Here is a 26618-nt window from a genome sequence, read left to right on the forward strand (position 1 = left end):
CACGCACCAAGTTATAGTCACCCCGTGGCACTGTGATGGAGTGTACCATCCACTGGAAAGGAAGGGGTTAAAGACATACTTTGGGCCCAGTCAGTCCCACCCTGCCACACCTGCAAAGCTTGCATGGGCTAGAGGAGGATTTTAAAAGGGAGAGGAGAGCAACTGAGGAGCAGACAGACAGTGAAGGTGAATGGACCTACAACACGTAGCTCCTTGGAGGGAGTGCTCTGGGAGGTCTAGCTACCTGGGGCCCCTGACTATTGAGAACCTACCTGACCTGCTGAGAGAAAAAGGATTCTGGACACTTTCAAGGTCTGGGCTTTATTCTTTATTTATTTTATTTATATGTCTTTGCTTTGCCCTTTTGTGTAACGAAGCTGATAGGAAACAATCCATGGGAACAGCTCCACAGCACCTTTGGGGATGCAGAAACTTGCTGCCCACCACAGGTCCCTGTACTGGAACCTGTGTTCCCCTACCAGCCCCTAGATGGGGGCAGAAGGTGGAAAACCTATGCCTGATATGGACAACATGAACCAGGAAGACCAGGGGCCAGGACTCTGGGACCTTGGCCTGGTGAGGCCTGGAACCCCTTGCCTGACAGTGAGGCTACTCTTTCTATAACCCAAAAGGGGTTGACACAATTTGTGGCCTGGCTGGAGGGCCGTGTCACTGAAGAGGCAGACCACTTCAGGGCTGGAGCAACTGTCAACAGTGGATGCTTGAAAAGGAAAGCCTGCTACAACCTTGCCTGACCACTAGGCGGTGCCTGTGGTGAGTGAGTCCCCCTTCCCAGGCACACTACAGCTGGTTGCCAAATCACAAATACACATCCGCTGTATTACATTCTTTTCACTTCACTCACATGAATATGCAACAGAACCCAAAATGCTGCACTTCATACTGTTTTCTTTGGGAACCAAGTGAGAGTAAACACGATTTGACAGAGGGGCCAATGGATGAGTTACATAATTTCTTTGCCTGGATGTTATTTAGAACATTCTTGGGAAAACATTGTCACGGATCATTCACTGCGGAACAATATTTCAGGTTAATTCTCGTGGCTCAAGTCTACCTGCCCAAACATAAACATGACTAGTCAGTGAACAGATCATTAGGGTGAGTGACATGAGATCTGCATTTGCCGGTCACCACAGGACACTTGGAATCAAGAAGAAACTCCAGCCTAACAGCAGCTGTGATGCTGGCTACAGGCATCAATCATGTGCGGGGTGAGTGTGAAACTGGAAAATCCCTCTCAGAGAGATCCAGGCCACTCAGATGTTCTTGGCAAGCAAAGGAGGACTGGAAATGGCATCTGCTGCCATGCGGAGAACCACACCAACAGGAACAAATCACAGTGACAAGATTCTTTTTGCCTTAATTCAACAATAATTCAATCAGCGTTCTTGTGTTGTTTTTTGTGTAAGAAATAGGGACTGACTCTGGGTAGCAGCTGTATGTTTTGTCTCCAGTGTTCCCCTGCACAGTTATTATTGATATACAAACTACATTCTAGCTTCTTTGCCCCATGTCTTATTATTTTGTTGATCTAGTCTCAGAGCCCCAGTCTCTCTCTTAACTGCACAGGTAGTTATGCATATGAGAAAAGGCCTATTTAATTATGTATACATACAGAGTAGATTACATTCACACAGAAATCTGCATTGGAAAAGCGCCCATTATCTATAAAAATGACAGAAGAGTTAGCCTTGTCAGAATTAGCAGAGCAGTGCTGACACAATGTACTATGCCTTGGGGATTAATGTTGTGTAACATGCATAACAAGATGAAATATGTTCATTATTTTGAAAATTAGCATTGGAACATAAGGTTCAGAGTTTTAATCTAGATTTATTTCTAATTTAAATTTCATCCAACTTTTTCTAAATGATGCCTGCAATATTTTGATTTAAATTATAGTCCTCAGTTCAATTGTTCATTTTAGGTGTGACAGTAAAAGTAGTATACTGTAAAATTCATTCTTGAACTCACATTACGGAATCTTTTTTAAAATGGGACTGTCTGAAGTAGCTGCAGCTTTCTGTGCATTTGCCTTTAAAAATGTCTCTAGAAATATTATGGCTAGAGAAACGCTGTGGTAAATGAAAGTGCTTTCTCTGGACTCCTTACCGGCAGCACTGGCTGTATAAAGAGAAAGATGCTGGGTTTTAGGAACTGCCTGAGTTCATAAAAAAGCTAAATATAGACATGAAAAAGCACTCTGTTCCTGGATGGGGAGTGCATGCATATTCTCATGTGCAATTTGCATGGGATCTCACCTACTAACCTAGAAAAATAAATAGTGTGTTCTAATGCACTCAGAGATACAAACAGCCAACTACCGTTAGCACAAAAAGCCCAACCAACCATCTTGAGAGACATTCCTGCAACCATTATCTTGCTCTCCTACTTGCTGAAATCCTTTCTTCATTTATTGTAATGGTGTAACGTTTCCAGTCAGGCCCTGATTCAACAAGGCTGTCCTTGGTCTCCACAAGCAGGGGGAGAACATCAAGGAATTTTATATACTCTGGGGCACTTCATCTCCAGAGGGCTTTCAGGGTGCATGGTGAGAGCTCTACTGCTGCGGAAAGGAGTGAGTGGGCTGCCTGACCATCCCAGAAGAATGCTACACCCAGGATCGGATGGTAGCAAATCTACCACCTAACCCATGGCTGCTGAGAAAAGGCCTGAGGTAATAATGGAACAACCATTCCCTACTCCTACTGTTGTAAAAGCCCTAGGGAGTTGATTAAAAGCTACAGAGGAGTTGTGTGAGGATAAAACCACTGCAGGTAAATAATTAATGACTAAGTATAAATAGGAATTACAATGGGTGTGGGTGCTGGTGATCAATGCAAATGATGAGTAGTGTAGTTTATAATTAAAGCGAATGAATGATTTAAACAAATCAAGTAGAGTGCATTTTCTGTGCTGCAATCATTGTAGGGGGTTGAACATGGGGGAAAAGACCTGGATTTGCTCCCAGACTCTGACACTGACTTGCAGGCCTATCTCGGGCAAGTTGCATAACTTACCTGTGCCTCAGTTACCTTGCTTCTAAAATGCAGCTAAAAATACTTCCCCCGCTCTGTAAAAATGCTTTGAAACTATGGATGAAAAAGTGTCACACATCTGCAAAGTATTATCGGTAACTCTGAAGAATGAAGGCCGTATGCTTTCTAGCCTCAGAAATGGTACTGATATCCTAATAGTTTTTGCTTGCATTGTCGTTAGCCTCATCAGTGTCCTTAGAGTTTCACCAGTCTTTTTTGCACGCCTAACATTCCCAGCAGACATCTGTTTTCATAACCTGTGCTTGATCTGGAAACTACTATGAGAAAAAAGAATGAGGAGTACTTGTGGCACCTTAGAGACTAACAAATTTATTTGGGCATAAGCTTTCGTGGGCTAAAACCCACTTCATCGGATGCATGCTGTTGAAAATACAGTAGGAAGATATATATACACAGAGAACATGAAAAAATGGCTGTTGCCATACCAACTGTAACAAAACTAATCAATTAAGGTGGGCTATTAACAGCAGGAGAAAAAAAACCTTTTGTAGTGATAATCAGGATGGTCCATTTCAAACAGTTGACAAGAAGGTGTGAGTAACAGTAGGGGAAAAATTAGCATGGGGAAATAGTTTTTACTTTGTGTAATGACATTCTCAGTCTTTATTCAAGCCCTAATTTAATGGTGTCCAGTTTGCAAATTAATTCCAATTCTGCAGTTTCTCGTTGGAGTCTGTTTTTGAAGGTTTTTTTTGTTGGAGAATTGCAACTTTTAGGTCTGTAATTGAGTGACCAGGGAGGTTGAAGTGTTCTCCAATTGGTTTTTGAATGTTATAATTCTTGACGGCTGATGTGTGTCCATTTATTCTTTTGCGTAGAGACTGTCCGGTTTGGCCAATGTACATGGCAGAGGGGCATTGCTGGCACATGATGGCATATATTACATTGGTAGATGTGCAGGTGAACGAGCCTTTGATGGTGTGGCTGATGTGATTAGGTCCTATGATGGAAAGATAGTTTTCAATGAGCTTTGAATCAGGCCTTATGCTGGCAATAAGAATGCACTGTACAAATATCAGTGAGAACATATATTTCACACTTTGCTTAGCAAAAGTCTGATTTGCTTTTTGTTCTTGAGGCCTCACAAGCAGATTGCTTGAGCTGATGGTTCGGCATTGTGTTTTCTTAACGGGCCTTTATTTATTCATATGCATTTCTGTGGTGTTCATCACTGGAATATCAGAGCATCTCAAAAACATATCTGGGAGACAGGGATATATTATCCTATTTTACTGATTGGGGGTGGTGATGGAAATTGAGGCAGAGAGATGTTAAGTGATTTGCCCAAGGTCATGAAGAAGTGGCACAGCAGCAAGAGAAGCGAGGTTCCCTAGCTCCTACTAGTGTATCTCGATCACTTCATGTTTCAGCTTCCATGAAATGGTCAAAGTTTGCACAGATTTACCCACCTTGCGCTCCACATCCAATGGCCAGACTTAACATACCTGTGTCCTAGTGGTTTACAAATAGGACTTGGGATCAGTAGATCTAGGTCCTATTCCTGGGTTGTCTGCTGATTTGCTGGGTACATTTAGTAAAATCAATTAACATTGTCTTTCAGCTTGCACATCTATAAAATAGGTCTAAGTTCTCAGACCTGTTTTATAGATGTGGTAATAGGCTTGTTTATGAAGAGGCTATGGTTAGAGACTTTGTTAGGAGACTACATAAATAAAGTGCTGTGCTAGATGTTATTGAAAGACAAAGTATTAATACTCAAAGAATCATAGGACTGGAAGAGACCTTGAGAGGTCATCTAGTCCAGTTCCCTGCACTCATGCCAGGACCAAGTATTATCTAGACCATCCCTGACAGGTATTTGTCTAACCTACTCTTAAAAATCGCCAATGATAGAGATTCCACAACTCCACTGCTTAACCACCCTGACAGTTAGGAAGTTTTCTCCTAATGTCCAATCTAAACCACCCTTGCTGCAAGTTAAGCCCACTGCTTCTTGTCCTATCCTCAGAGGTTAAGAAAAACAGTTCTTCTCCCTCCTCCTTTTAATAACCTTCATTTACTTGAAAACTGTTATCATGCTCCCCCTCAGTCTTCTCTTTTCCAGACTAAACAAACCCATTTTTTCCAATCTTCCCTCATATGTCATGTTTTCTAGACCTTTAATAATTTTTGTTGCTCTTTTCTGGACTTTCTCCAATTTGTCCAAATCCTTCCTGAAATGTGGCACCCAGAACTGGACACAACACTCCAGTTGAGGCCTAATCAGCATGGAATAGAGTGGAAGAATTGCTTCTCGTGTCTTGCTTACAACACTCCTGCTAATATATCTGCATCATCCCAGCCAATCCTTGAACCAGAAACTTTCCTTCTGGTGAGAGTAATAGAAGTTGTACTAAGCTTGCATCTCATAGCTTCCATCTAGGAAACTGAATGCATATTAAAGAAAATACAAATGATAAGTTGTAGTGGAGACAAAGTGGCGACATACAGTAATTAAACTGTCGGTGGCCTATTGCCTAAACAGAATTGAAAAAGTACCTAAACAGTTATATTACTTTATAGAGGTTATGTTAAACTACTGCATATGTTGCACTGCCAAGTTAATACTTCACATGGAATGGAGATAAAGATGAAAATAATGATGGCACAAAAGAAATTCATTTATTAAAGACCTATAGTCAACCCATTGCTTAGTATAAAGCACATCATGCATCTGGTACTGATGTGTAATATTTCTGGCCAGATTCTATGCTCCAATGTTTGGTATAGATAAACAAGTAGGTTTAAATATATCTGCTAGCCTACTTGCACCTTGAGCTATCTGTTGGCATGAACTCAACAGGAGTTAGAATCCACCCTTTTCTGTGCAAATTCTGTAAATTATGCACATGCAGAATAGGGCCAGAATGAGTGAATAGTTGGTGAGTTTTATTCAGGAGCTGGGTGAACAACAACAGAAATGTACTTAGGATCAGTTTAGGATCAAACCAAAATTAAAATGTTTCAGGTTTTCTTGCTGAAATGAGAAATCTGAAAACACAAACTTTGTTTTGGCATGATGTTTCCAAAATGAAACTTGATGCTTGGAGACAAGCAGCTGCTGGGTGAAGTCCAGAAGAAAGCCAGTTTTACCCATCAGCAGCCCTGGGGCAGTCTGCATGGCATGGCTGCCTCAGAGGTGCAGACTCTGGGTGCCTGAGCCCTCCTGTCAGGGTTCTCAAGGTTTCCAGACTCCCTGTTGCAGAGTCAGGAGCTGAGTCCCAGGTAGGGTTAGGGCTCCCAGCTTTTCCAGGCTCACAGCTCCACAGCGGGGAGCCTGGAAACCCTGGCCGGTTTTCTGCACCGAGCTGCAGACCCTGGAAGTACCAATATCCACAGAAGCCCACCAGGAACCCTGCTTTGGATTCAACCAAAGTTCATTAAACCCTGATGTTTCAGGTGACACATTTTGGGCTTGATGAATCCGCATTTTCCAACAAAAAAATTCTGACATGTTTCACTGGAAAATTTCTGAGCTGTTATTGGCTGCAGGCACATGAGAAAGAAGGTGCAGAGATGCAAAGAGCCATCCTATACCAGTAATGCTGCCACAGGGGCACTAACCAAGATAGTTTGCCACAGGGTAGCTGGCCCTGTGGGGGAGGTCAGGCATCCAGCCTACGTCTGACATACTCCACTAAGGAGAATGAGCCAACTCAGAGCCAACTGTGGATGATTAATTGCCTGTCAGTGAACAAGTAAAGGAACACCTGGGTGTTAGAAAGGGTTATGAGGGCTCAGACAGGGAGCACAGCATGGAGAGAGCTCCTAAAGGTGAGGGCTTCTCAGGGAAGCTCACCAGGAAAGGAAACTAAGGAAGAGCTGTGAATGCCAAGCCCTAGTGAAACTCTGCAGGCAACTTGAACCCAGATGAGGAATCCTTCCTCACCTAATGACAAGAGGACCTGTCTCCTCTGGTCTTGGTAAGGCACCTCGATGGAGGAGGTAGATGGACTTCAGTGCGGTTGATGGACTAAGGTGAACTTGGCCCTCATCTCCACTTCGACTCCACTCCAGCTAGGATTCAGGGGTGAAGGCTTATTTGTGTGAGGGAAGCCTGAAGTGGTACAGTTCTCTTTCTCTGTCTCACTGAACTTATTGAAAGCACACTAAGGGAAACTGGAGCAGAGATATAACCATGGGGTGCTCCAGGGCTCTGTGCCTGCCCTTTTTTCAAAGGCTGCACTATGTGCTGCTCATCATGCTGGCCTATCCATGGCCCGGCATTTGCTCCTCTCCTATGGAGGAGGCTAGATATGGCCATGGTCGTTGGACTGATCATGGTGATGAGCTCATACACGGGCAGGCACACACTCATGGGAAAAACATTGTAAATGGACTTCCTGATAGGGGATATCTATGCAGGAGCTGGGGGTGCAATTCTCAGCTCTGGTAGACATACACCTGGCAGGCTCTGACCAAGCTAGTGCCTAAAAATAGCAGGGTGCCCACAGCAGCACAGGTGGTGGCTTGGGTTAGCTGCGGACAGTCCCAGCCAACCCACTGCATAGCCTCTCTGGCAGCTAGCCTGAGCCATTGCCCATGCTGCCATGGCCACTCTGCTATAGTTAGCCACTAGCTTGAGCAGAACTAGCTCATGATGTCTACCCGAGCTGAGAAATACACCTCCGAGCTGCTGTGGAGACGTGCCCTCATGCAGAAGAGCCAATCAGATCCAACTGCAATATGTTGTAACTAACTGCTGCAGAAAGGGAGAGGAAAGACATCTTGCTCAGTCTCCTCCGCTTTGTGCACTTAAGCAAGGCTAGTCACAATAAATACATGTGTGCAGATGTGTTTAGTAAACTAAAAGGAGATACAAACACAGGGCAGTCGTCAATTCTATCCTAGGAGTGTTAAATCAAATGTGCAATGTAGAAAACATGGTGTTCAGCTTCGCATTGCAGGGGAAGTTCCTGTACTGGTTCAAATACCCCCACATTCTGTTATAAATAAGCCGACGTGTACCTTGTGGAATGGCAGCTCGGTCCAGGCCCCAAATGTAAAATGCTGCAAAAGAAAATAAGGCACCTCCCATTTGTGACCTATATCATAGTGCTTTTCAAGTTCCTTCAGTATTGTTTCCTTCATGATCTTAACTGGTATGATGGGCTCTTTTTCTTCAGGGTATTTTGCAGTTCAGCAAATACAATTTTATAGAGCTATGGTAATTTTTAAACTGAAAAGCAGGGCTGGCTCCAGGCACCAGCCGATCAAGCATGTGCTTGGGGCGGCACCTTCTAAGGGGCAGCCAGTCTTGGGGTGGTGGGGCAGCACTCCAGTTATATTGTTTTGTTTTGTTTTGTTTTGTTTTGGCGGGGCGACGCTTGGGGTTTTTTTTTTTTTGGTTCGGTGGGGCGGTGCTCGGGGGGAGGGCAGTTTGTTACGGTGGGGCGGTGCTCGGGGGGGCGGTTTGTTACGGTGGGGCGGTGCTTGTTTTTTTTTTTGCTTGGGGCGGCAAAAAAGTTAGAGCCGGCCCTGCTGAAAAGGAAATACACTTTAGATAAATGAAATGGTTCCAAGTTCATTTTCAAATGCATCCACTCTTTTATATAGAACAATTTAAGGGCATTTTGCATAGATTTATACTCAACTAATATCCTCCTGTCCTGAACAAATGCTTACTGTAGTATTTCTCTTCAGATTCTGCTCCAAGTCATAGACAACTATCATGATCATAATCATTTAAATACACATTGGTAAAATACTTTGAAATTAACACTTAATTTTATCCAACTTTTAATTTCCTATTAGTTTGAATGGATTGACTGTAATGGAGCCAGCTGCTTTGAATTATTCCAACTTTCCAATTTTTGAGCTAATTGGGCTAAACTCCGCCCTGGCATAAGCAGGTACAACTCTATGCTTCAACAGCATTATACCTGCCTATGCCAAGGACGAATTTGGCCCACTTAGCATAAACTAATATAAAAGGGTTAAATTCGCCTTTGTTACTCCATAAAAGAGAAAATGCTATAAAACTTTAATTGCTAGTTAGTCAACTTATTGCACAATAAATGAATCATTATCTTGCTTAGCCCTCATGTGGTTTAAAATAGCATGAAAATTATATGTTCATTTTCCCCAGAGGGCTCAGCAGTAGTGAACTACTTCAAAGATGAAACAATTTACCCAGAACCCTTTATTTCCGAGTATTCACAAGCCCACAGTTGAATGTGTATATGAAAGAACTACAGGATTTCTGAGAGTGATAGTTGCTGAAATACACACAGAACTTTCCATGTGAAATAAGGTTTCCAGAAATAAAAGCTTTTGGAGATAGTTTTCAAGTGCAATATAACACTCCAGTTTCCAAAATAGAAAAAAACTAGCTGCAAGGATGTGCATAGCGCTGCCTTCATGTCAGCCACCAAAAATTGCTCCCTTACACAAATTCTGAAGACATTAAAAATGAGACCCTGTGAAGGAATGGATTGTTTTGCTTGTTGAATCTGCTGCATTCAAATACTGTGGGTCTCTGTGTGTGCGTGTTTTTTTAAACAGTGGTTTACACCTAATTCCATTGGTTTAAATGGAGTTCGTCTAATTTACACAGTGCATGTAAGAGAAGAATCAGCGTCTGTGGACCAAATATTCAGGTGGGCTGCAGCCTCAGAAGGCCATAGGCAGCATTTTGCTGCCTTTCTACCGCGCTGCTCAATCCTGCGGCCAAGTACCCTGAGTATCCTTTCCTGCTGTCTCAAGGCAACAGTTACAAAGGAAAGAAGCAGTGTGAAACTTAACTGAACAATGAATATCTGACTCTTCCATGGGGTTCTTTTAAAACTGCTATTGACCACAGTGAAACAAATGCTAAGGTCTTGGAAGTCTAAATTAAGACCTCGATCTTGGAATGAACTTTTCTGGGCAGACTCTTATATCATTATAAACCCATATAGTTATAGAACAGAAAATATGCAGTTCAATTTGCATCATCTGTTTTGGCCACAGGATGTGAAGTGGTGAGAATATTTGCTTTCCTGTACAATAGCTCAAATAAAATGAGTGCTGAGGTCACAGAGTATTTGTGAATGTTTTTTCTTCTGCTCTGTGAACCAACAGTCTTGAATGAATTAGAGCCTATGGAAGTGGGAGAAGGTGCTTTAGGCTGAGGACATAATGTCTGCGGCTCTCCTGAAGCACAGGACATAATTCTAACATTTTCCATTCAGAAGCGGACTGAAAAGAATATCTTTGTACATTACAAATACTACTTTGTAATCAGTCCTGTGATTACATTTTTATAGCATATGGTACTGTAAGGATTGCCTCTCCATCACTGTGCTCTTTATGGAATTTTTAAAACACCTTGCAAAACGTAGTGCACATTTTCTAAGGTATTCTACACTGTACATTTATTACAACAGAACACGGAATTAATAAAGTTGCAGGTAATCCCTAGGTAAAGGTAATTCAGCATTTGTTTTTTTAACATTTAACCGAGAATGGAAAACAAAGAGCTTGCTGTCTTAAATCACAGACAGTATATATGATCCGTGCTACAGAGAGAAAGGTTTGTTCCACTTTCCACATTACAGTCTGTTTTCCAAGGTGTTATAACAACCTGAGAGTTTACATTTGTATAGACAAAAACTTTGGGATTACTGGAATGAGAGTTCATTTTGTGTTTAATATATGCATATAAACTAGGTGTGTGCCCCTCCTGCTGTTTAATGCTGCTGCTCATAAACCAACATTAAATTCCTGCACGTTCTTCACTTTAACTTAGACAGCTTACCTACTGAAAGTCAATGTTTTGCCAGAATAAGACCGCCATACACAAGCAACAGCACACAACCTGAGCGATGAAAAGAGGACTGTTTTATAGGAGGTTTCCTTCTATCATCTGTAAAGATGTAAACTGGGGCAAAGTGTGTCATGCAAAGGAAGTAATTACCTGATTCAGACAAAGATGAGGTTCAGAAATGACTGTTGCAGGTGATGGGTGAGAGCTTGAGTTGTTATCTATGTGAGTAGCAGGGGAGACAAGGAGGAGCAGAGAATAAAATGCTGTGGAATCGGCATTCCATGGCAGAGGAATCTTCAGAAATCACCTATCAGGAGTGGGACTGAGGAATGCTGAAGAGAACTTAAAAAACTGGCTGCTTAAGGGGGAACCAAGGAAATCAGTTCTTGAAGGTCCCATCAGCACTATAAAAACTGAGTTTAACATGGCTGTGAAATATGATTGTGGCTCAACCATGTTACCATGCATTATGCTCACTCTACTCAGGCCAAAATTATCTCTATCTGCTTTTAATGGTTATTGAACTTAATTGCTGTCATAGTACAGACAGAGCCGAAGGGGGGAGGAAGGATTTTTAAAATACTGACTAGTGAGTGGAAGGCAGGAGGGCCAGAAAAAAAATAGGCTTTGGGAAAGGGTCAAGGCTTGAAAAATTGTGTCTCAGAAAAAAACAGGGGTTAATGAAGAAATCTAATGGAAAACAAACTAAGTTCAAATCCGGCATGAACAGGTGAAACTTAACTGAAGCTAACTAAATTGCACCTGTTTACACTCAAGATAAATTTGGCCCAGCCTGCGATTGCTACACTACCTCATTGCACAGTAATGGCTGCAATAAGATTTAAAAGTACAAGGTAGAGAATAGAATTCCAATCTGTTCTGCTCAGCACATAAGTAGTAGTGCATAAATAAAATATACACTGTGTGGGCTTTGCCCCTTGTGAATTCTTACCTGTGTTCACTTAAGGCATGAATATGACGTCTTAATTTAGCCCATTACATATCCTCTCTGTACAAGTCTGTAAAATGCAAATGTGTATGGCTTACCGTTTGAGAAATTAACAATTGGATTCAGATCACTTTCTTGTCTGAAAACAATAAAGAATTTGCTCATAAATGCCCGACATCCACACTGAAATTGGTGGTATGTTGGTGGTGCGTCATAGGGTTGTGGGGAATTATATTTGTGAGAATTCCTAGGGCTAAGGGTATGTGTGTGGTGCATTGGGGGTGGATCACAGGGTGAAGAGAGTAGAGATGAAACAAGACTCTTTCCAACCACTTCTGTTTGTACTGAAATAGTTTCTTACAGGTAACCTTGATACCTGATTTGCCATTGCTTCTTCCCCTCAGAAAGTGAAAATACCATTTGTTTCGGGGAGCTGAGACTTTCACTAAATGTATCTATTCTTTTGTTCTTCAATGTTGTGAATAATATGAAGCTGGTCTGGAAAAAAATCAAAGATTCTGGAAGCCTTTTCATTTCTTTGATCAAAAGTGATTGCACACATAATGCTAGTTTTAGCTTGAGCGCATGCGTGCTCGCTCTCTCTCTGAGTATACTAGGAAATGCTCATTCCTGACTTACACCTAATGCAATCTCATTGGCTCCACCAAAACCAGCAGGAAGATTAAGCTCGCTGACTCCATTAGGGTTGCAAAGGATGTAAGTGAGTAGAATATTTGGCCCTGAATTTTCTCAAATTTGATCTATTATAAACTGAGAAAGAACCTACAGTTGAGAGCAAATATGTTTTTTGGTCTTGGCATACTTGCTAAGCAGCAATGTTTGACAAAGCTGTATCCAATAAAGAATTAATAATAAAAGGGAGAGCATGGACTCAAGTGCATGTGTGTGCAAAGCACAATCTGAAGCTTTCATAGTGCCACAATAATATAATATCAAACTACAAGGATTCCGGCATCTCCTAGGGAGGCTAGAGTTTGTGGGTGCCCTTATGACATGTAACTACATTTTCCTAAATGTTTTGGAAATCAAAAGTCACTATTGGACAGAAATGATTCCACTCTCTACCACTGCTGGCACACTACCTGATAATCTCAGCAAGGATTGAATGGATAGAGATGCCGCATGACCCTCTAACTCAGGGGTCTCAAACTCCTGGCCTGTGGGCCATCTGTGGCCCAAGAACCTCCCCAATGCGGCACGTGGGGCTCCAGCAATTTTGGTGCCAGGTCTCTCCCTTGGCTCCGCCTGCTGACCCTGGGAACTCCCCCCTGCTCCCCGTGCATCCCCGAGGCGATTTGAAATGGCCTAGGGCCCCGCCCACCTCCCACAGCGCAGCAGAGCTGAGCAGCTTCCTGCATGCTTACTACACGTGGCTGCCAGCCCCCCTGCCGCCCTGGAACGGGGCGGCGCTGTGCCTCCGCATGCTGCCTCCGGCCCGAGCACCTCTGTGGCCAATCGGAAGCTGCAGAGGCGGTGCCTGGGGGCAGCAGCGCATGGAGGCCTCCCGTCTCATCCTGCCTTGGAGCCCCAGATAAGCGCTGCACCCCCTGACCCTCTCCCTGAGCCTGTACCCCACCCCCTCCCCAAATACCCCCTCCCGCCCCAAACTACCTCCCAGAGCCTGCACACCTCCCCCTTCCCCCTTCCCCAGTCCCAGCCCAGAGCCTGCACCCAGCACCCAAACTCCATCCCAGAGCCTGCACCCCAGACCCACTCCCAGAGCCCAACCTCTCGCCCCTTCTGCACCCAATCTCCTTCCCAGAGCCTGCACCATGCACCCCAATCCCCTATCCCAGACCTCCTCCCTCACCCAAACTCCCTCCCAGAGGCTTAGGCGTGGGGGGGGACGGGTAGAGTTTTGGGGGCCGGGTTCTGGGTGGCATGAGTGACATTATTGGCCTACTGAGAGGATTTGAGGACTGGCACTGGCCCTAAGGTAAATTGAGTTTGAGACCCCTGCTCTAACTCATCTAAATGCTTTCAAGTCAATAGGAGGGCAATGTTGGGATGCTGGGGCCCTCAAGCTACAACAGCCACAAGGCACTACAGAAACACTTCCACATCAAAATGCTCAGGTTTAAACAAAGTTTTGGGCTGAAATATCTTGGGGTTTGGCAGAAATATTTCAACTTTTGATTCTTCATCAGAACTTTCCATGGAAACCCCCCTCCCCCACTGATTTTTCTGATCAACGTTAGGTATGAAGCGATGCTTGCAATTGAAAAATACAGATGAAAAGTTCTAAGGAAAGATGGGTGAGCCTCTTTATAAAGCACTTTGAGATCTATGAGTAAAAAGGATTGTGGAAAATCTTATTCACAGAGGACATTGTTTCTTCATATGAGGATGAATTTCACCCGTATGACTTTGCTCTCTATTTGGTCAATGATCTGAAAAGCCTGTTTCTGTCACTCTGCCACCTATGCTCTTTTAGAACATCTCCTAAAGAGCACTTTCTGTTCACCTCAGTCAGGTGTACATTCTATTGCAAGGCTTCAATACATCCTTAAATCCTAAAACAGCTGGTTATTTTCTGGGAGGAAGAAAATGGAGAAGAGTTATACTGTGTAAAAATTGTGACACTGGACATTATAGTCCACGATACCCACCTGCCAATCCACTGTAAATATAACCACTTGCAACGAGCTTGATTTTCTTCATCATAAAATTTCAGTGACAGCCTTTTTACACATTGACAACCTTTTAATGCTGACTAGTCCAACAGGCTGTTTCTTAAAAAAAACAACAAAACTTCAAAACAAAACATCAGGTACAAAACAGAACAGGGCTTTTAGTGATTTATTTGTGTCCAAATAACAGGGCATATATCATTTTTCTAACAGTGTGTGGTGCATATACTCCTTCTCTTATTATGTAAAACCATTAGGGCTGTTAACCTGTAAATGGCAGCTGCAGAGTCAGGCAATAAAAATGCACTTAGAGCGATTTTAGCTCCACATGTAAGTAATTTGAGCTTTTAAATTATTGTAAAATGCAGTAATTGTGACAGAATGGAGATTTCCTCCCCCTACAGTGCACATATTGCATCAGGAAGGGAAGATTCTGTCTATTGGCTTTGGGAGTTTCTCAGGCCTGGTCTCGACATGGTTTTTGTACTGGTATAACTATGTCAGTTGGGGGTGATTTTGTTTATACTAAAATATCTACACTTTTGCAGCTCTAGTGTGGATGCAGGTATATGGTATAAAAGTGTCTTAGACTGGTCTATCTTATTCCCCATCCTGTGCTGGAATAAGTGATCCTAACAGAAGCACCTTTATCCTGGTATAACTGCATCCACACTAGGAAGATCGTATTGCTTTAAGTATGGAGTGCTACACATGGGGACCCCAAGGTGTCTTTCCCCCTCCACACCACATCATTGAAGCGGAAGTGGCAGAGGCCATCCACAGAAGAGTTGCCTGCTCAGCTGCTTCTGGGAGCCGGTACCATTCTCTTTCAGGCACACGTAGGTCTACCCCCACTCCCTAGACCATCACTGTTTTCAGATAAGCTGCAGTCTGCCCACAGGAGAGAAGACTTTGCTCCCACCCAACCGAGCATAGGCCTCTGTATGGGGGGAAGGGGGCATTACAGCACCACCTCAGCAGAGCCATAATGGAGCTGTGGAAGCAAAGGTCCCCTGCACAAACCCACATCCAGGATGAAATCATAGCCCATTTAAGTCAAGGGGAGTTTTGCTATTGACTGCAACGGTGCCAGGAATTCACCCACAGAGTGCTCTGCTGGGGTGATTTTGGTGTAGACCATATCAGAATAGTGGGTCTCAGAGATAACAACTCACTGAAATGAAGGGGACCATTCACACCTCTCAGTTACTGTTTCAAGTTGTCTGCAGACTCAGGCGGATATGACTGCATCATTTGATTCATGTTTCCAAGGTCAATTTCACAAACAGGAGAGCCAGAAACAACCATGAAAGCTGAGATTTTGAGGTCCTCACTTCACTCCAGGAGCTGGTAAGGTGACCAGATGGCAAGTGTGAAAAATCAGTACTTTTTGGGGGAGTGGGGAGGGGGGGATATAGTTTAATATATATGACAAAGCCCCTAATATCAAGACGTCTGGTCACCCTAGGAGCTGGGGCCCGAAGCACATGCCCTTAATCTGGCCCTGTTCACACCTTTACAAAAATCCCACCCTTTGGCAAGCTGACAAGGCTGCACAGCAACAGTATTCTCCACTGATGTCAGATTAATGATAAGGCATCTGTGTGGCTATTGTTCATTGCAGTCTCTCCTTCATTGTATATTTTAAGCCCACCTGGTTATGAGTGCCTTTTTCCAGTCATGTCGATTGTGCATCTAAAAAGCACTTCATGGGTTAAAAGACAGATATAACTTAATGCCTTAGACCAGGACTAGGACCGAGCTGCATCATAATATATAATTGCAACTAACCGACCTAAGCTAATAAGACCAAATGTTTCCTCAGGCAATAATCAAACTTGTTCAGTACAAAGGGCTAAATAAGGAAAATCATACTCAAGACTATGCAAGAATAGCCCATTTCCAGAGCAACCTTTGCCAGCGTTCAAAATATCTTAGCAGTGCGAAATTAACCACATTTCTATGTATGTTTGTTTGTTAATTTTGTTTGGTTAGGAATCTGCCCAATGGTTGCATCGCATGATGCATTTCTACTGTCTCCTTTTAGTCACCAATTCAAGGCAATGGGACTTGTATTCGCCCCTACCTCACTCAGGTGCTTTTGAAAATCACACCCTCTGTCCCTAATTGTTCTTCCTTCCCATCTGAATCCCAAGAGGATCCTGGGTTTCTGAGGCTGCATCTGTCTTACTGCTGTGGCTTTCAGGACTGTGGCTTCTGGTACCATGGACCTTGATTTCAACTCCCACTTAAAAGTCCCTTGTTTTATTGGTACTCTCATTTCAAAGGGCACAATTCTGTACTCAGAATCATGCCTCCCATTGAAATCAATAAAAGTTACAACTTTAAAAACCACCAAGGACCTATTCTTTAAACAGTGATATATTGGCAGGGCTGAATATGGGTTTAGCACTAAATTAGAGCACCACTAGGTACACCAGAGCTCTCTCTCCAATCCAAACTGGACTGCTGCAGCTGAAGAATAATTTGCTAATGTAAGTATAATACACACATTGGTTCTCATAATAAGATGGACCACAGCTTCAATAGAGAAGTTATCTTGAAGACCTTCACCCCTCTGATTCACAATTGCATGAATCCTTTCCTTTCCCACTAACAGTCATATGACATCCCTCTGGCAACTTCAGCATGCCAAAGAATATTAAATTATCTAATGCATTTTTAGCTTCTTGAAATGTAATTCAGCAGCTGGAAGCTTGGAGCCACACATGACTAGCCAGTTCTCCATGGCCACTAATAAGTGCTCTGTGGACCACAGATCACACTTTGGAAACCTCAGACATGGAGAATAAAATAGGGTAGAATATACTGTACTGCATATAGAATAAATACCTAGCTTCTGAATATAGTTATTCATTACATTTCAATTACCAGTGCTCAAATGACATAGGGCAAGATTCTTCCCTCAGACCTGCCCAACAGCTCTCAATTAGATACACTCCACAGGGAAAAGAGAATATTCCATGTGAGTGATTTTGTTTGATGTCAACAGGTGACCTGCACATCTAGGAAGAACAGAATACCAAAGATGAGTGCTGCTTTGGAGATCTGAGAGAAGATTGCCCTCAATGCCTAAATGCGTATTTATCTCTTTGTGGTATTTAACTTTAGTGAGGTATTTGCAATTTCCTCCATATGTAGAATGGGAAATATTATAGCAACTTAAACTGTTTTTGGTGGTAAACCATCCAGTTTTAAATGGCATCCTCTGTAACTATATATAGGTTTATACATTAATCAGAAATTAACTGAGCAGTTGTGGTAACTTAGCTTGGAGTTACTTCTCCAGCTTACTCTAAGTTGTTTCTTTTCTCCAAGCTCTCTCTGAAGCTGTCTGTGTGTATTTTCGTTCCTGAGTCAGTAAAGTTCTGTCTCTCTGACTAGAAATTTAGACTGAAGACTGAGCATGAACCCATCAGCACTTTGCATTTGTTGTCAATGATTGATAGCCAAATTGAGCATGTGGATGAATGGAAAAAGTACTCTCATTCATTGTCTGAGTCAGAGATAAGGACTCCAGTCCTGATTGGTTGCATGTTCAATCCTAGTCTATGGCATCCAAAACACAGTATCTTAAATTCCTGTAATGACAAATCCCCAGAAAAACTGCAACACAAGCCAAGAAAGTGGGTGCATATACCATAGAAAGAAACAAAAATAAAAGATAACATTCAGAGCTGCTAAAAATAACTCAATGCCTAACAATTAGTAACAAACGCAAGTAGCATCAAAAGCCTTTTGAAAACGGAAATTAGAATCTTCTCCCCTATATTGCTTAAAATTAACTGATACTTCTGCTTTAGCAAGATCCTTTGCACAACACTAATCTTAAACAGTAGTCCAGTTCAGCTGAGATTTTATTCAAATCCAATACAAGGAATTATTTAAGTTTTGTTAGTAAAAGAACCTTGAATGGTTAGGTCAGTTAATAATTTGGAACTGGTTTCAAAGGGATAGTTTTAGTGGATCATCATCAACAAAAAAGATTCTGATATGCACTTTATCACATTATCTCTGGGATATCAGTTCAAAAAGAAAAACACCTTCTCTCAGACATCAGGGGTTATTTGATATCTGGAAAATATTTACACAAATAACACTTTTAGTGCTGCTGCTACTTCACAGTAGCTGAGTCCAAACAGCACATTAAAAATATACCCACTGGGCTCCACAACCCATTTATTAATTTATAATAAAGCAAAAGTTCACATGGTACCCTCATTAACCCTCCACAATCCAAGTGTGAGCAAAGTGCTGCAGGTATGCAAATGAATGAAGCTTTTAACCTAGTGCAACATTTTCCACTTATGTCTACAAAGCATTGGTGGTTTGTCTATTCAGATCTCATCATTGCTAAAGTATCTCTCCACACTTTCTCTGACACAGGCTAGAGAAATAAAGCAATAAGGGGCAAGGTACACACTTCTGCCATTCATTGTGATGATAAATTGCCACAACCTGATGCCCTATTTTCATTTTTGAAAACATTATTTTGACACTCCCTGTGATACTGGTAGACCAGATGCCAGCTCATGCCGAAGCCCCAAGGTCTCATTGGGCACTGACAAATGCATAGCTGGAAACCAGTCTGGCTCACCTGTGTGTTATCATTGTAAAAATAGATGTTAAGTTATAAAAATGTGTTTAGACTTCACAAAATGCTTGTAGGATGCTGCATGTATTGATCTCACTTACAATCTCTGTATCCCATGGTATAAACTTATATTGAGTGTGTGCATCGTAAACCACTGTAACTATGTAACTCAAACAGGAAAGAAGTATTAATTAATGTAAGGTGTTGGTCTTGCACACAAGAAGGCCCAATGAAACCAAATGAATCACTGTGAAAGATCAAAGAACAAAGACTTTTTTGATTTATGCCTCCTTCCCCCTCTCCTGTACACCCATGAAAAGGGTGTGACATTGCACCCCATAATGCTTTATGGAAATATGCTTGTGAGTGTAAATATAACATCTTCTGCATGTATTCACCTTATTCATATGCATGTATCATTTTTATATCTGAATTTATGAGCATTGGCTGTAGACAGCACCTAATGCAGATGTGGTCAACATAGTGTGAAGGGGTTATTCAAGTAATTGGGAGTATTTGGTTAACAATGGTCAGGGTGAGGAGACAAATAGAGAGGTGAGCAGGTGAGCAGCAGGCTGGCAGATGGGCAGATGGTGCAAGGAGAAGCCTCCCACCAGAACCTCCCCCTTCCCACAGTGACTCTTGCCTGCCGGTGGGCCCCGCCAATCAGCATCTCCCCTTCCTCTCAGCGCCTACCGTGGATCAGATGTTTTGCTCATGGCATCAGGAGGCACTGGGGGGCATCAGGAGGCACTGGAAGGAGAGGAGCAAGGGTGCAGTGTGCTCAGGGGAGGGGGTAGAACTGGACAGGGAAGAAGAGAAGAGGCGGGGCCGGGACGGGAAGAGGTGGGGTGGGGTAGAGCAGGGTGGGAAGAGGGAGCCTTGGGGAAAGGGGTGGAGTGGGGGTGGGGCCTGGGCAGAGCGGGTGGCAGCACCCCCCCAGCAGATTAGAAACTCGGCGCCTATGTCCTGGGCTCTGTACCCCTCTAGGGACAGCCCTGACTGCATGTGTGTGTAAGAAAGGGTTTGAGTCATGGGAGAGTGAGGAGATGTGCAATGTTATCAATCTTATCTATATGTGTTATTTCTCTACATATTATAAGTGGCCGTTGAAGTCAGGAATTGTGGAGTTGCCTTATGGTTGGGATTGCCATGGGCTTGCCTTGTGTGTGTGTGTGTGTGTGTATTCTGTTTTTTCTGCATTTGAAAGGGGGTAACCGTAGTGGCAAGATAGACCAAAGTGCCCTAGAGGACTATCTGTGACTCCATGGTTAGGCTGATATAGTGCTTGAGGCATTCACACTTGTTACTTGGTTGGTGAAATCTAAGTATAGAACTCACAGCCAAATTGGGGTTTGCGGCCTGCTTCTAGACAGTCTGCCCTGAGGCTGGCACTCACACTTGTGAGCGATTCCAGACAGCGTGACACCCACCACCGCAAAAAAAAAAAAAAAAAAAAATTGTGCTGGGGAAATTGTCTTTTGCAAATAAAATATTTGGCTCATTCTGTGTACCCACCCAGGGCAGCAAAAGGGCATAAGTTACCCCTTTCCTCCATTATGCCGCCATAGTGGGTACCTGCCTGAAGAGGAGAATAGACTCTGTGGGACCTCTACATTCCTTCCCACAAAGTGGGTGGAGAATGGACAGAGTTGGCTCTGCCTCCACAATGCACTAGCTGGCTCAGCTGTGCCTGCATGCTTGGGGACCTACGCAGTGCCACGTGGCAGGCTGGTGCAGAGTTCACCTCGGGAGCAGTTATAATCGACTTCACAGCTACCTCGGGGACTTTGCAGCTTTGTGGTTCCCTATATACAGGGCTCATGCTAATGCCACAAGTTAGCCCACAGCCTATTAAAACAGTGTGAAGAGGAGGAAATATAAAAAACAGTGGTTGTTTGGGAAAAAAATGATGGGACATGGAGTGTCTTAGGGGAAGAGTGATTTGTTTAGTCTGTTCTTTAAAAGATCCTTAATAACCACATTTCAAATCCTTCAGACTGCTCTCCTATCCCCTGCTCCAAACAGATGAAGCAGTTATGTTAGGGTTCTTTGTTTTGGAGGTCAGAACCTAAGGTTTACAGAAACAATCTATAGAAGAAACTGACCTGTTTGTCAGCATCTTTACCTAGTAGTTAAACCCTCATTCACCAAATGTACACCAAAATCAGCCCCCTAACACAAAAACAGGTACACCAAGTTTAAAGTAAGAGTCACTAAGCCACAGAGTGCTCCATACATTGGCTATTCTCCAGAAACAGTAGTGCAATGTAACCTGACATCTACTGTATGTATATACACCTAAATCAATGTTTACTCTGTACAATATAACCTTTCAGCAACAGTATATGGACATGATTCACAATTGGTCATTGACTCCAGTGGAGCCATGCCAGTTTACATCAGTTGAAATCCTAGCGTGAAATGTGTATTAGTATTCACATTTATTTCTGTAATTCAAACTGATAAATATATATATATTTATTTAAAGTACAATGTAAATGTACTTTTAAAATAGATCTATTGCTGCTTTAGATTACCAAACACAGTCCAACTGGCTGAGACACAATCCCATGAATCAGTAATTTATCAGGGAGGTTGAATAACAAGATGGGCAAAATTGCTTACTTGGCTTGGTTAAAACAAGGGAGGATTGTGTGAGGAACTCCCAAAGAATTTAACAAATCTAAAACTGGGCAACCATGGCTAGAGCAAGGTAGTTTAGGTACTTGTATCCTACACAAGCATACATGGAGGTTACTCACCTGTAATCAGAGTTCTATGAGACTGAATTAGCACATTCACGCCTCCTGACCACCTTCTCTTCCATGGAATCCTAACAGCCTACCCAGACTTGAGGAGTTGGCACACTCTGGCTCCCTGTTATGCCCTTGTCCTCTGCAAACTTTAACTTATCTGCCACTCCCTCCCACCCCCCAAAACCTAGGTACCTAGGGGAGACATCATGGTCTAACGGACAGGGCACAGTGTACTGGAAATCAGGTGACCTGGATTCTATTTCTGACTCAGTTGCTGATCTGCTGGGTGACCCCTCTCTGTGCCTCTGGTTCCCATCTTCTCCCTTGTCTGTTTAGACTGGAAGCTCTTCAGTGCAGGGATTCTCTCTCCACTGTATGAAGCCTAGGATAAAGGGGCCCCCAGGGCCAGCTTTAGAAAGTGCGGGGCCTGATTCGGCGGGGCCCCGGCAGGGATGACTCACCCGGCAGTGCTCCGGGTCTTCGCTCCGGGTCTTCCGCGGCACTGAAAGACCCGCCGCCGAAGACCCAGTAGAACCGCCCGGTGACTACACCCCCCCCATCTGACCCCCACCTATGTCCTGCCCCCGACTGCCCCCCTCAGAAACCGCAACCCATCAACCCCCCCTTGTCCCCTGACCACTCCTTCCCGAGACCCCCACCCTAGCTGCCCCCCAGAACCCCACCCCCTACCCAACTCACCCTGCTCCCTGTCCCCTGACTGCACCAACCCCATCCACCACCACCCCGACAGACCCCCAGAACTCCCACGCCTACCCAACCCCCCCTTCCCCATTCCCTGATCCAACCCCCCCACCCGCTCCCTGTTCCCGGGACTCCCTGCCCCTGCCTTATCCAATCCCCACCCAGCCCTGGTCTCTTACCATGCCGCTTTCCCCTGCCAGAGCCGCGCCAGGGCTGGGCCCGGGGCCCGGGCTGAAGCCGGAGCCGCTGCCTGGCCGGGGCTGAGGCTGTGCCACCCGGAGCTGGAGCCGTGCCGCCCAGCCGGAGTTGGGGCCGGGGCCGGGCTGGTGCCGCGCTGCGGGGCCGGAGCTGCTCGGCTGGGGCTGGAGGGAGCCGCTAGGCCGGAGCCGGGCCAGGGCTGGAAGGAGCCGCTCGGCCGGAGCCGTGCCGTGCCACCAGGAGCCGGAGCCGCATGAACATCTGATTCGCGGGAAGCAGTGGAGGGGGAGGAGAAGGGGGGTGGAGTGTTCAGGGGAGGAGGGGGAGGTGAAGTGAGCTGGGGTGGGGCGGATAGCTGCCGGAGCTTGGGAACCGGCTCCAGTTCACCACTGGGTGCGGGGCCCCCTTAGGCGCAGGGCCCGATTCAACGGAATCGGGGGAATCGGCCTAAAGCAGGCCCTGGGGGCCCCAATCTTGGTTCGAGCACTTTAGAACCAACTGTAATACAAATAATAAATAACTTAACAGCTAAATGAAGACACATGCTCAGTGTCTAGCAGTAGTTACAAAATAAATATAATAGAAAGGTGTAGTCAGAAAGGGGTTACCAGGGGTTCTCAAACTGTGGGTTGGGACTCCAAAGTGGGTCACGACCCCATTTTAATGGGGTCGCCTGGGCTAGGCTTGCTGGGGCCTGGGGCTGAAGCTGAAGCCTGAAAGCTAAAGCCCTGGGTGGCGGGGCTCAGGTTTTGGCTTTGGCCTCCCCTGCCTTGGGTGGCAGGGCTTGGGTGGGCTCAGGCTTCGATCCCCCTCCCCTTAGTGTTGTGTAGTCATTTTAGTTGTCAGAAGGGGGTTGTGGTGCAATGAAGTTTGAGAACCACTGGTGTAGGCAATAATACAGAAAAGTTAAAACCATTATATAATTAAATGGATAAATTAATCTAGGAATAATATAGCACCTATTTATATTAAAAAGCTATTAATTTAAAACAGATACAAGAACATTGTTATGCAGGGGTAGGCAACCTATGGCACGCGTGCCGAAGGCGGCACGCAAGCTGATTTTCAGTGGCACTCACAATGCCGGGGTCCTGGCCACTAGTCCAGGGGGCTCTGCATTTTAATTTAATTTTAAATTAAGTTTCTTAAACATTTTAAAAATCTTATTTACTTTACATACAACAATAGTTTAGTTATATATTATAGACTTATAGAAAGAGACCTTCTAAAAAAGTTAAAATGTATTACTGGCATGCAAAACCTTAAATTAGAGTGAATAAATGAAGACTCGGCACACCACTTCTGAAAGGTTGCCGACCCCTGCTGTTGTGTAATAGGATTCACCTATGGAACTCAGTGAGTCAAGCAATTTAGGAAATTTAAAAAAAGATTACACATTTATATGAATGAGTACAGCTACTGAAGTTAGGTTAAAAATACACTGGTTACACATACAAACAGTGCTGTTAACTTTAAAAGGGCTGTGGTGTGAGCTCAAATTGACACAGAAGTGTCCTTACAGCACAGTGTGACATTAAGGTATGTGCCGTGGTTAGTGTGCGACTCTGGATACTTGGGTTCAAATCCCCTTTCTGCCACAGACTTTCTGTAGGACTTCGTCAAGTCAGTTAGTGTCTCCCTGCCCCGGTTCCCCATCTGTAAAATGGGGATAACAGCTCTGCCATACCTTATAGGGGTGTTCTGAGGATAAACAAATTGAAGACTATGAGGCACTCAGGTACCCCATAATGGGGGCTATATAAGTACCTTAGACACTCAGACAGTTGAGATAACAGGATATTGTTCTAGTTTGAAAAGAAATGCCAAAACGGCTGGGAGTGAAGTTTGAAACCTGATATGGGAGCACATGGTGCATTTTATATCTATAAATGTATAGCTATAGCAACAAATATAGGTTATTCATGATTGCCATACTTGCTAGAAACTGCAAGCAGTGTGTTTGCTAAACAATTTGTAATAGCAAGGCAGTGACATATTTCTGAGTCGTACTGTTTTGCAAGGTAATTTAAGAGGCCATTTTCATCCGTGTTCAGATCCTGAAGCATATCAAATTGTTGGAAGGACCACCCTTGCAAACATTTTGTACACATTTTATCAAGCAAGCTGGCTAGGACTGCAGTATGACTCTGAAACGCATATCGATCAAAGACTCTTTCAAATATAATGGGGTAAAACTTGGCAGGTGACTGCTGGTTCTCGGTGCCAACAAAAGAGGCTGTCATTGTTTACTGTCAGCTACGCTACATAAATACAGTCCATTACACCACTTCGCTCATCTTTAGTTTATAACAGGAGAAACTATTAGATTGATGGGACACCCTGCAGGAATGAAGGTGCATCTCTCTCCTGAAATTCATTCTTATGAAAGAATGTGCCACTGACAGATACTGCTTGCAAGGGCTGAAAGCACCGTAGCTTGAGGTGAACTATACTATTTCTTAGATCTCTATCACCAATGGCAACAAAAAAGAAAAAAAGAAACAAAGATGGTTAAATACTAGAGCTAGCTGGGAAGTCTTGAACAAAATGTTTCTCTGTCAGAAAGCTGATTTGTCAAAACTGAAAGGGTCACTTGATTTCTTTTAAGTTGACCTTTCATTTTGCCATTTTCGCAACAAAAAATCCAGTTTTCCAGTTCAGAATAACTTTTCTTTTTGAAATTTAAACTTATAATAGTAAAAGCAAAAAGGAAAAAATGGTTGAAATCAAAACAAAATATTTTTGATTGACCTAAACCAAATTTACTTTCAGATTTTTGATTGGTGAAATTTTTTGAAATTTTGACTTTCCATATCAATTCAGGAAACTTTTTTGATATCTCAAAATGTTTCACAAGTTAGGAAAACAGTCTTCCAGTCTACTCTACTAAATAGATCAACATGTTCTCCTCTGCCAAAGAGCTATTTAAATAGTGTGTGTGTGTGTTTTTTTTTATTCAGTGCATATCAGATGAAGGATTGCTTTTCAGGGCTAGGTCACATTCTGCGACTTTTCAAAGAAAAATCTCCCATTGTCTACAAAATCAGAAAATGATTTTTGTTTTTTTCTCTTTGATACAGTACTGCACTTCTTTGTTTCTCAAATGCACTAAAACTCCACTGCTGTCATCATTATGTTGAAACAGCCTTTTTAAGAGAACCAAAACGTTTGCTTTTAAGGCTATTATGCTTTTAGCATGATAAATATACTTCAGTAATAATAACTATCTAATTGACAGCAGCAGGAGGTGGTGGGGGGGGGAATCACATCACTGGCAAACTTAGCAAATTCCCATCTCTCACCCCGCCCCCTGCCCCCCCTTCTCTTCCAGCATCTTTGTGAAATGCAAAGTGTTTTCAAATAAGACTCAAATTATGTTCATGAAAACAAATGCAGGTTTTTTCAGGGGGAAAAATCTGCCTTTCTGTCCAATGGGAGAGGAGGAGGATTATATAAGACCTAAACTGGACTAAAATGAAATCTTCCAGTCCTATGATTGTAGGTGTGGTAAGGGAGTCAGAATCTTGAGAAGAAATATGCTGGAATTTTGCCCAAATTCTCAAGCACCTGGCTCCCTAGAGGATTGTTTTTATTGGCTTCTGGACAGCAAGGAGCAAAGTTCCAGGACAACATCTAGCACTGTAAGTGAATTTTGCTTAAGCTGGGGCTGGAATTCTCACAGTATTAGAAGGGCTAAAGAAGCAATGTATACTCCTCTACTTATATGCACCCATAAATGTAGTATCTGACTTCCACAAACATTAGTGGATTTATCCTCACAAGACTCCTGTGAGGTGGGTAAGTTTTATCATCCTCATTTTAAAAACAGGGAAATGAGGCCCAGAGTTTAAGTGACTTGCCCAAGGTCACACAGGAAAATCCGTGGCAGAGTAAGCAACTGACTCCTGAGTTCCTGT

The 26618-nt window shown here is 43.5% G+C and overlaps 1 protein-coding gene across 2 annotated transcripts in view; it reads right to left on the reverse strand.

The window, feature by feature from the left end:
- The window catches only part of LOC128843392 (glypican-5-like), a 646741-nt gene that overhangs the window by 86662 nt on the left and 533461 nt on the right, over nt 1-26618 (reverse strand). The window lies entirely within an intron of this gene.

The sequence above is a fragment of the Malaclemys terrapin genome, chromosome 9 (genome assembly GCF_027887155.1).
Source record: "Malaclemys terrapin pileata isolate rMalTer1 chromosome 9, rMalTer1.hap1, whole genome shotgun sequence".
NCBI classification, from domain to species: domain Eukaryota; kingdom Metazoa; phylum Chordata; order Testudines; family Emydidae; genus Malaclemys; species Malaclemys terrapin.